Below are 9,736 nucleotides of genomic sequence, written 5' to 3' on the forward strand. Positions count from 1 at the left end.
GTTAAAATTTCTGAAGAATTCAATAATGATTCCCGAAGGAATTCCTGACGGAATAAGGAGGAACTCCTGATGGAACTCCTATAGGAATTCCTAAAGATATTCTTGCAGGAACTCCAGATGAAATCATTGGAGGAACTCCTGATGAAATCCCTTGAAGAATTTCCTATGGAATCACTATAGGAACTCCTGATGAAAACCCTGCAGGAATTCCTGATAAAATTCCTGATGGAACTCCTGACAGAATGCCTAGAGAAATTCTTTATGATAGCCCTAGAAGATCCTGATGGATTTCTTAGGTGACCTCCTGATGTTAATTCTAGAGGAAGTTCTAATAGAATCTCGAAAGAAATGCTAGCTGGAATCTCTGAAGGAACTCTTGGTGGAATTTCTGGAGGAACTCCTGAGGAAATCCTCAGAAGAACTCTAATGGTTGCCCTAAAAGTACTTCTAATAGAATCCCTATTGGAATTCCTGAGAGAATCCCAGGAGGAATCCTTGGAGGAATATAAAGATATTGTTGGAGAAACCCCTGATAGAGTCCCGATGAAATCTCTAGATGAACTCCTCATGAAATTTCTGGAGGAATTCCTGATAAGTCTCCTGAAGGAACTCCTGATAGTATCTATAGAATAACTCCTGATAGAATATCTTGAGGAATTTCGGGTGAAATCTCAGAAGAAACTCTTTATGGCATCCCTGGAGGAACTCCTGATGAAAGCCTTGGAGGAAATCCTTAATATATTGTTGAAGGAGCTCCTGATGGAATCAATGAAGGAATTTCTGATGAAATTCATAGAATAACTAGTGATGGAATTTTTAGAGAAACCCCTAATAGAATCTCTGGAAGGAATTCCAGGTGGAATCTCTGAAGGAACTGCGGATGGAATCGCTGGAGAAACTTCTAATGGAATTGCTAGAAGTATTTCTGATGGAATCTCTAAAGAAGTTCCAGTTGCTATCGCTGAAAGAACTCCTGATGGAATCCCTGGAGGAATGTCTGATGGAACTCCTGTAAGAATCCTTATGATCTCCCTAGAAGAAGTCTGTTAAATTTCTTCAAGGAATTCTTGATATGATCTCTGGAGGAAATCCTGGGAAATCTGATGAAATCCCTAGTTGAGTTCCAGGTGCAATCCCTGAAAGAACTCCTGATCGAATCTCTGGAGGAATTCCAGATGGAATCCCAGAAGAATTCTTGATGAAATTACTAGAGGAACTTCCGATGGAATCCGGAGAGGAACTTCCAAAGGAATCCCTAGAGCTAGTCCTGATAAAAACTCTGAAGGAACTGCTGAATGAAACCTTCGTGAAATTTATGATTGAATCTTTAGAAGTTCCTATTGAAACGCCTGGATGAAATCGTGTTTGATTGCCTAGAATAACTCCTGATTCTAGAAGCCTTCATTAGCCGAGTGATCAGAGTCCGCGGCTACAAAGTAAAACCTTACTGAAGGTTTCTGGTTTCAATTTCGTAATGGAAATTTTCTTGACTTCCCTGGGCATAGAATATCATCGTACCTGCCACACGATATATGAATGCGAAAATGGCAACTTTGGGAAAGGAAGCTCTCAGTTAAAAACTGTGGAAATGCCCATTGCACTCTAAGCTGAGAAGCAGGCTCTGTCCCAGTGAGGACGTAACGCCAAGAAGAAGAAGAAGAAGAACTCCTGACTCTCAGAGGAATCACTGATGGAATCCCTGTAGGAACTCCTGATAGAACCTCATGAGGAATTCCAGGTGAACTTTCGGAAGGAATTCATAAAAGAATTCTTACAGGAATTTCTTTTTAAATCACTGGACAAAATATTGATTAAATTTCTGGAAGAACTCCTGGTGGAATAATTGAAGAATTCTTGCTGAATTTGCTAAAGAAAACGGTTAGAGATAGTTGGAAACGATAGTGAAATATATAGAAACAACTCAAGAGCGTGCATTTGATAGATCACTATGGCACCGACGCTGCGTAAATTCACGCATTTTGACTTTCCATCCATCTGCATCGGAAGTTCATGGGACGTCGAAGCTTCAATTTGACATGATGACGTCGGTGTTCGTGCAACATCCCTACAGACGGTACGATCGGTTCGTCGAACATTTGGCTCCGCCCACCGGTGGTTTGAGCAAAATCAAACTCGTTTGATTTTGGCCGACCGAAACGTAAACCGTCAAGTTGGATTCAAAAACTGTCAAATTGGTTCGTCGAGCAGCATCACACACGGTCAAACATAGCACCAATATGAGCATCAGCCTGGGGGGCGGAGACAATGTTGGTCAAACCGTTTGAGCGTCTGTGGGGTGCATAAGAACTAGGAGCGGCTCACAACAGCGTCTGTTCTCCATGTGGGATGGTACGCAAACTATGTCGCGCTAAATTTCAACTTTTTCGACCCCCCTTTGTCACACTTTTTGTATGAGTCCTCCGAAAATTTTGTAAGGTTTGTCACGCTTGGCATGACCCCCTCCCCTCCCTTGCAGCGTGACGACATAATTTGTGCACGACCCCTGTCAGGGGCGGCTGATCCAGGGGGGGTGTACGCAACGAGGTTCGCCTACCGTTCATGTTTTGTGGGTGTATTCGTTTGGCTCACAACGCTGCTAGGCATCCCGCTGTTTGAGTGTTGAAATGCATCAGCATTTGCTGTCTGGCATGGCCGCGTTTCGACCTGTGCTGTTTGGGTCGGCCCGCGTGAGAGATGATTGTTAGGCGAGCTTTGTTTGTAGTTGACAGCCGTACACCCACCCTGGGCTGATCATCGTCCAAGCGCCAGAGAAAGACTCTAAGCTAAACTGCGCACTATGGCCCTCCAAACATTCAGGGGGAATGGTCCTCCGGAAATCTAGGGGGGTTGTTGTCAGGCCTTGCAAGCCAGCCGTAAATCTCTCAACTTCATCGGGAGCACACGCATACAGCGGACCGCGGATTCGGCATCGTAGAGTTGCAAGAAGTGTGTTGGGAGGGATCAATTGTGCGAACTTTAGAGGTAACCATACCATCTACCAGAGCTGCGGCAACACAAACGAGCTGCAAACAGCTTCTATAGTGATGGGAGATATGCAGAGGCGCGTGATCGGGTGGTGACCGTTCAACGAAAGAATGTGCAAGTTGAGCATCAAAGGCCGGTTCATCAACTTCAGCAAAATAAACGTGCACAGCCCTCACTCCGGAAGCACTGATGATGATAAAGACGCTTTCTACGCGCAGCTCGAACGCGAGTACGACAGCTGCCCAAGCCACGACGTCAAAATCATCATAAACGGGAAAAAATCGGTGGTAAAAATGACTATTTTAGCTGACTACGGTCATTCTTAAAACTACCATGGAATTTCAGAGAAAATTACTATGTTTACTACCGTGATGCATCAATACCCGGACGCCTAAGGTGATACGCGTAATCAAATGCTTGTATATAATTGGGTAATCGTTATTTTATTATGTATTGCTTTTAGACGATAACTATTAGGATAGAACTTGATAATTTTCACGTAATTTGCAATGAATTTATTGAAAATACCGTAAAAATTAAGTTAATTCTACATCATGTCGTGTCCACAAATCCGGACGCATGAATCAAAATCCGGACATCGATGCATCAAATTCCGGACATTCAATTAATCACAGCTGTTTTTCACATAAAACTAAAAAAATATTAAACATACCTTCAAATCACGATACGCAGATTGATAGATTTGTAAACATAATATTTTTTCTCTGTTGGATGGTCATGAAACATCATAAAACGTTGTTTTTGAAGTCTTCAGAAATACTGTGATGTGTGCATTATTCCTCATAGTATTTACACATAATTTACACTCATTTTCCGTTTATATTGTTCAAAATCACAGTGATGTAACCTTTTATCACTTTTTTCAGGTTTTCGAACAATTATAATGCAATATTTTCTTGTTGAACCTTGGGAAATTGATGTTAAAGCACAATGTCCGGATTCAAAACCACACGTATAAGTATCCGGACAGTCTTCTTCTAGCACTAAATTTTGTGTATTTCCAGTGAATTCTTCAAAACTATTGAATTTATCAAGAAAAAGACACAAACAAATCACTGCGGAATATGTATCACAAATGATAAGCACATAAAAAACGCGTGATTAATTGTCGAATTGCGATGGCGCATTGAGAAGAATTCCTTCGGTTTTCTTTAATTTTGAAAGTAAACGCTTCCGAGTGAAATTGACTTTTGTTTTAGTCATTACCGTTGTTTTACAAGACTAACTTGATGTCAATTCACGTTACAATGGTCAACAGTAGTTAACATTATTCGTAGGAATAATATTCTTACATGTTTAAAGGATATTTAACATTGAAAGTATTGAATTTCACCAGAGTGTCCGGATATTGATCCCGTCCGGATTTTGATTCATCACGGTATGTTTGTTTTAGAATAGTAGTTTCTACTGCACAATTTTTTTGCGTGTAGGAGATCTAAACGCTCAGGTTGGCCAGTAGGATGAGTTCAGACCGACTATTGGGAAGTTCAGCGTCTACCGGCTGACGAACAAAAAAGGGTTACGTCGCTTCCAAGAATATGACCATTCATAGCACATACTTCCATACCGATACACCTGGAGATCACTACAGCAGACAGAATCACAAATCGACCACGTTCTGATTGATGGTCGGCACTTCTCCGACATTATCGACGTCAGGACCTATCGTGGTGCCAACATCGACTCTGACTGGTGATGGCTAAACTGCGCCCAAAAATCGCCGTCGCGTCGCTAACAACGTAAGGAACCGGCGGCCGCCCCGGTATTACCTAGAATGGCCTAAGCAACCGGATGTCGCAGCTGCATACGCGCAGCACCTTGAGGCTACATTACCGGAAGAGGGTGAGCTGGATGAAGCCCCTCTGGAGGATTGCTGGATAACAGTGAAAGCAGCCACCAACAATGCAGCTGAGAGCAACGTCGGGTACGTGGGACGGAGTCGACGGAACAATTGGTTCTATCAGAAGCTCATCGCATCCCGCAACGGCTTCGTGTCGCGATCCGAGATGTGCAGGGATAAAGATGGGAGCATTTTGACGGACGAGCGTGAGGTGATCGAAAGGTGGAAGCAGTACTTCGACGAACACCTGAATGGCACTGAGAGCACAGGCAATGAAGGACGGGACAACGGAGGAAATGCCTTCGTCAGTACTGCGGTCGATGGAAACCAACCAGCCCCCACTTTGAGGGAGGTTAAGGATGCCATTCACCACTACCGACCTTATGAGCGTTTTGTACATGGTACATTTGGTGCGGGTGTGAATCTTTTTTGACCGCAGCTTCTTCTGGAGGTCATAGTAGGCCCGACTTCCACTGATGATGCGCCTTCGTATTTCACGGCTAAAGTTATTGTCAGCCGTCAGCAAGGATCCAAGGTAGACGAACTCGTCGACCACCTCGAACGTATCCCCGTCTATCGTAACACTGCTGAGCTATGGAAAATCATCGACGAGAACAGCTTTCTCGGGAAGCTCACGAGAAGAGCGACGATGGAAGGTGTGCAAAATTGTGTGAAGGTTTCAGGCGTACATTGCAGTTCATTTGGATCCCGCCGGGGACTACGACAAGATGATGGACTTTCGTGCCTGTTGTTCAATATTGCGCTAGAATGTGTTATGCGGAGAACCAGGTACGATTTTCATGAGATCCAGTCAATTTGTTTGCTTCGCGGATGATATGGACATTGTCGGCCGAACATTTGACAAAGTGGCAGACCTGTACACCTGCCTGAAACGCGTGGCAGCAAAAGTTGGACTGGTGGTGAATGCGTCCAAGACAAAGTACATGCTAATGCGTGCATTGCTCGCCTAGGTAGAATTGTTACGATTGACGGGGATACGTTCGAGGTGGTCGACGAGTTCGTCTACCTTGGATCCTTGCTGACGGCTGACATCATCAGTGACTGACGGAGGCGCATCATCAGTGGAAGTTGGGCCTACTATGGCATTCGCAAGAAACTGCGATTAAAAAAGATTCTCAACCGCACCAAACGTACCATATACAAATCGCTCAGAAGACCGGTAGTCCTCAACGGGCATGAAACGTAGACGATGCTCAAGGAGGAGTATTCGAACGCTCAGGACGATCTTTGGCGGTGTGCAGGAAATCGGTGTGTGACGGCGAAGGATGGTTCACGAGCTCGCCCAACTCCACGGCGAACCCAGTATCTAGAAGGTGGCCAAAGCTGGAATGATACGCTGGGCTGGACATGTTGCAAGCATGCCGAATAGCAACCCTGCAAAGATGGTGTTCGCTTCGGATCCGATTGGTACAAGAAGGAGTGCAGCACTGCAGCGCAGCGAGCTAGGTGCACGGATCATGTGCCACGAATAGAGTTTTGTGGCGTGAAATTGTTGATTCACACAGGACTGAAACGGCTGTCATCCACGAACAACTAGAGGGAAGCCAAAAATTTGGTGCTGAAGAAGGTGCTGATTTGACAGATCGCCTAAAAGTATGTATTTGAGCTTGAAACACACTGGTTTACGAATGCAACATTTATATTTGACTTATCATTCTGGTGTTTAGTGCGTATAATTTAATCCAATTTTTTTGCAGTCCTAAGATAATTTAGCCACATTTTATTCGGCACAATGATAAACGATGATCAATGGTATTGTTTGTTTTCTCATGCTACCGCGCGTGGTTTGAAGCCTAAACTTGTTTAGTCAGCACTAGTGCCACGCCGATAGTGGCTGGCTTCAAGAACTAACGCTCACTTCAGGGGGTTGTTGATTCAGTGTTATCTGTTTAGATGTTAACTAGGGTTTTTTACGGTTGCGCCTTGTTTAGACTATTATCGGTAATCAAATTTGAAACGTCAAATTCACAGTATTTTTCTTTAAAAACGCACCAATGAGCCTATGTATGCTATAAAACGTTTGAGTTTTACTGTGCGCCCTGTTTTCAAATTGTCCTTGAGAGAGAGCGAGACAGCACCAACACACGGCGCACAGTAAAAGTCAAAAGAACAAAAGGATTTATGGCACGTACAGAGGCTCATGTAGTCATTCAGATGGTTCTTTGTTCTGTCAGCATCCCGCTGACGAGATCTCCAAGACTGAACAAACAATTTCGCCAATGATATCATCAATTCGAATGAAAACACCTCAGCCAATGAAGATAACCGTCGTACTTGTTTTCCTACATTCAGTTGTTTGGCATTGGCACCATTATAGAAAACATACATGGAAAACCGTGAAAAATGATCAATTTTACCCGAAATTACGGTAATCTGGTGGATATGGAGGTATCGTGATAAGTAGGATATCGTCATAAGTAGAGGGAAATTGTCCTTTTTCACCGAAATCGCATGGACAAAAACAAAATCCGAGCAAAATGCTTAGCGATCGACTGAGCCACACCACTTTACGATACAAGTTTCTTCCCGCCCTCCTTTGTTACTTACTTTACCGGGCACTTGTTTTCACCATAGAAAACATTCGTACTTCTTCACTGAAGGATTTCATTACAATCACACGCCGTAAAAGTTCTATAATTCACGAAATTTTATAAAATTTCCTCAACGACTCAACGAGAATGTTAACAAAGTTCAATCCGTCGTAGGGTAGGTGTACCAATAGGGTCCTAAAGCCCTGTCCCAATTTTAGTGCCAAACGCTTAAGTTTAGGCCACAAACACATGTTTACTCAATTTTCCAATGTTTTCCGTTGGTTTAAGCCCAAAAAATATGTTTTTAGATTTTGTCACATCCTTTGGCTTAAACTCAAATTTTGGGTGTATTTTGTTTTCCGTGTACCTTACGAAATGTCAGATAGGAACAACCCCAGTGGTCGAACTAAAACCCCTGTGGTGTTTTTGTCGACTAAGCGAACGTCAAACATGATCAAAAGTGTGTGGACCAAATTTTTAAATTAAAGTTTAAACATGATATAGCCATTATTTGAGCGGGAAAAATTGCTAAAGTAGTTACAGTAACATGCTTTTTCGAGTTATTAAATGAAAACAAGATTTCATTGAAAATTTTAGGACCCAATTATGGATGCAATATGTCAACAGTAGTGATAAAAATCAAGTTGTAACCGCGATTCTAAAACGCAAGCATGACTTGTTGGTGTCTATTACTAGTTTAAAGCCTTGCGAATCTGTTGATTTAAACAGTTTTAGTACTAAATTGACTTTAAGCTTCTAAAAATGGATTTTAAAAAGCGTTGTCTTTGTACCAATTATGGCAATAGCGTTCCTAGCATTCGACATAAAAGTGTACCCATTATGGACTATCGAATATTTGCACGCAATGAACTCAAACCCCATGAAGAGCGAATGATAATGCAACGCTAATATGTAATGAAGATATCGCTCATAAAATTTTCCAAAAATTTTGAGTTAAATAGATGTTTAATCAATTTTTTGTAATGGGTTCATGGGAGAAAATAAATTTTCGAAAAAGAAGTTAAAATGTAGTGTAAATGCAAATTATGATACAAAACAGCATTAATGATCTCACATTACCTTTCCAGTGCCAATTTTTAACGAAAAAAGAAGGAAAATTCGAAAATCGAGTGTCGCTGAAAACCCCTCTCTACCATGAAATTAGCATCTTCCGCTCGCGAACGTTTTCGAACGTGTGATTGAAAAATCTTAGTAATTGAGTACAAAATATGAAGATAATGCCTTACCGAACCGTCCCGTCGTGGAAGTCACCCGAAAAATAGCTTTACTTCTTTTATTTCACTGATCAAAAAATGTAAACAAACCGCCTCCAGAGTATTGCCATAATTGGGCTCTCATACACTCTTTGTACCAGTTATCGACATAGTGGAAATAACACGATTTCTAACTTAAAACAGTAGAATTGATTGCATACCAGCTAAATTTATTCATTTGATCTCACTAGGCAGCATACATTCATCGGTTGAAATAGTTTATCCGGTTGAAAACATACATTTCGTAACGGAGGTCCCTTAGCCAACGGCTAAGAAGGTGACATATATGTGAGGCAAAATTTTCAAATGTTCATTTTTCGAAGCTTATTGCACGAATGTTCTTTTCAAGGTTTAGTTACCATCAAAAACAAATAGTTTAATTATTCCTGTGAATATGAGCCATCATAGTCTAGTGAAACAATAAGAAAAATCTCTTTTTGTTCCCACTATTGCCATAATTGGTACTTCTACCCTACTGAGAAAAAAAAAAGCTTGTGCGCGAAGTTCGGCGGAGAAAACGGTTCCTTTGATTGTATTGTTATTTTACTGCACTGCGTGCGGATTTTAGAGGAAATGAATATAGTTCGTCATGCTGAAGGAATGGAGGGAGACAGTGGCGTAGCTAGGGTTTTCGGGGCCCGGTGCGGAGTCTAATTCGGAGGCCCTTCCAAATAGTCAATTAATCGAAACAAAGATATCACAGCGTAACAAAAATGACATTTTTGCGTGTCTCAAGAATCAAATTATGTGTCTCTAGTAGATTTGGGGTTGCTTAATCTGATGCCATTTTCAGAGATTTTCCAGCACGTCACAATTTTTAGCTACAGGTCGCCAAAGTTGTATAAAACATTGGTTTTATTGATGTTTACCTAAAATTTGAAGTATATTTTATCAAACTTTTTTGTAATCTTATCCACCAAGCATGCAAAAAAGGACTTAAACTTTCGTTTTAGATATATTTTCGTTGAAATCGCACGATTAAATTTAGATTAAACCGATTTTTTCAACATGCTTGCCGTCTCCATACAAAATTCTTCGTTTCTCTTATATGGCAAAATACAATA

The sequence above is a fragment of the Aedes aegypti genome, chromosome 1 (assembly GCF_002204515.2).
Source record: "Aedes aegypti strain LVP_AGWG chromosome 1, AaegL5.0 Primary Assembly, whole genome shotgun sequence".
NCBI classification, from domain to species: Eukaryota; Metazoa; Arthropoda; class Insecta; order Diptera; family Culicidae; genus Aedes; species Aedes aegypti.